The 2192-nt window shown below is 44.3% G+C and overlaps 1 pseudogene; it reads left to right on the top strand.

The window, feature by feature from the left end:
- Positions 1-850: 850 nt before the first annotated feature.
- Positions 851-1946, top strand: LOC118905347 (annotated as a pseudogene).
- Positions 1947-2192: the final 246 nt, after the last annotated feature.

Below are 2192 nucleotides of genomic sequence, written 5' to 3'. Positions count from 1 at the left end.
CTTGCACTTTAAGTCTGTGACAAACCATGACAAAATTTTAAAGGGGGAGTATTGTAAAATGAATTATGTATTTCTAAAGGCTGTATTGCCGTAGATTTAATTGATAAAGATCTGCTTAAAGTTTTGAAGAACTACTCTACAATAAAGGAAATTTCATAATGGAAAAAAAATAAAATAAAATAAAATGAAAACTTTTAGTGGAGTTCTATTTCCTACTCTATCAAATCTAAACTCTCTCTGCCTATGTGTGAGCCCCTCCATCATCTGCTTCCCCTCTTTGTCATGTTTCTAGGTCCATTTCCTATCTGTCCCCTGAGGCAGCTCAGCTGTGCCCCTACCCCCCATCCATCTTCCCTCCTTTTATGAACAAACATTATTGATCCTCTATAAAAGGCCAGCTACAGTGCTAGCCTTGGGGGTGCAAGAGCTTCTGGGCTATAATAACCCCTCCTCTTCTCTCCTCTTCACCCTTCCCTTCCCCCCTCCTCTTCTTTTTATTCAAATCAAGTCCCACCCCTTTTGCCACGTCAGCTCCAGGCATTCCTGCAACCACCAGACTCAAGTTCTCTGTCATCCGTCTGCACCAGTAAACTAATTGCACCACAGCTGTTTCTGGTTTTGTTGCATTCTTCCAGTTAGATTTAGTTCTCTGAAAATAGGAACTTTTTGTTTGTTTGCTTTTTCAGTCAGACCTCAGATGATCAAACAGCTCTTAGCATAAGAGTAAGTGCCCTATAAATAGCTCACTATTTAAAACACGCATTGGGAGATACCTTCGTTAGATTACTCCTTTCTGCCAGTGGACGCTGCCGAGTAAGCACCGTTGATGTCTCCCCCCTCCACTGCCGTCATGTCTAAGTCAGAGTCTCCCAAAGAGCCTGAACAGCTGCGGAAGCTCCTCCTCAGATATGTGATCTTTGAAACAACCAATGAGAGTCTGAGGAGCCATTCTGAGCAAATGGGGAACGCTCACAGACTGTGTGGTAATGAGGGATCCAAACACCAAGCGCTGCAGAGGCTTTGGGTTTGTCACATACGCCACTGTGGAGGAGGTGGATGGGGCCATGAATGCAAGGCCACATGAGGTGGATGGAAGAGTTGTGGAACCAAAGAGGGCCTTCTCAAGAGAAGATTCTCAAAGACCTGGTGCCCACTTCACTGTGAAAAAGATTTTTGTTGGTGGCATTAAAGAAGACACTGAAGAACATCACCTAAGAGATTATTTTGAACAGCACGGGAAAATTGAAGTGATTGAAATCATGACGGACCGAGGCAGTGGCAAAAAGAGAGGCTTTGCTTTTGTAACATTTGATGGCCATGACTCATTAAACAAGATTGTCATTCAGAAATACCGCACTGTGAAGGGCCACAACTGTGAAGTAAGGAAAGCCCTATGGAAGCAAGAGATGGCTGGTGCTTCATCCAGCCAAAGACCTGGAAGTCGTTCTGGAAACTTTGGTGGTGGTCGTGGAGGTGGTTTTGGTGGGAATGACAGCTTTGGTTGTGGAGGAAACTTCAGTGGTCGTGGTGGCTTTGGTGGCAGCTGCGGTGGTGGGGGATATGGTGGCAGTGGGGATGGCTATAATGGATTTGGTAATGATGCAAGCCATTTTGGAGGCAGTGGAAGCTACAATGATTTTGGCAATTACAACAATCAATCTTCAAATTTTGGACTCATGATAGGATGAAACTTTGGAGGCAGAAGTGCTGGCCCCTGTGGTGGTGGAAGCCAATACTTTGCCAAACCACGAAACCAAGGTGGCTGTGGCGGTTCCAGCAGCAGCAGGAGCTCTGGCAAGGGCAGAAGGTTTTAATTACTGCCAGGAAACAAAGCTTAGCAGGAGAGGAGAGCCAGAGAAGTGACGGGGAAGCTACAGGTTACAACAGATTTGTGAACTCAGCCAAGCACAGTGGTGGCAGGGCCTAGCTGCTACAAAGAAGACATGTTTTAGACGATACATATGTGTATGGGCAAAAAAACTCGAGGACTGTGTTTGTGACTAATTGTATAACAGGTTATTTTAGTTTCTGTTCTGTGGAAGGTGTAAAGCATTCCAACAAAGGGTTTTAATGTAGGTTTTTTTTTTGCACCCATGCTGTTGATGGCTAAATGTAATAGTCTGATCCTGAAGCTGAATAAATGTGTCTTTTTAAATAAATAAACCATGCATTGGCATTGAAGTGAATGAGTA

The sequence above is a fragment of the Balaenoptera musculus genome, chromosome 12, assembly GCF_009873245.2.
Source record: "Balaenoptera musculus isolate JJ_BM4_2016_0621 chromosome 12, mBalMus1.pri.v3, whole genome shotgun sequence".
Classification (NCBI taxonomy): Eukaryota; Metazoa; Chordata; class Mammalia; order Artiodactyla; family Balaenopteridae; genus Balaenoptera; species Balaenoptera musculus.
This window is presented reverse-complemented; position numbering and strand designations above follow the sequence as displayed.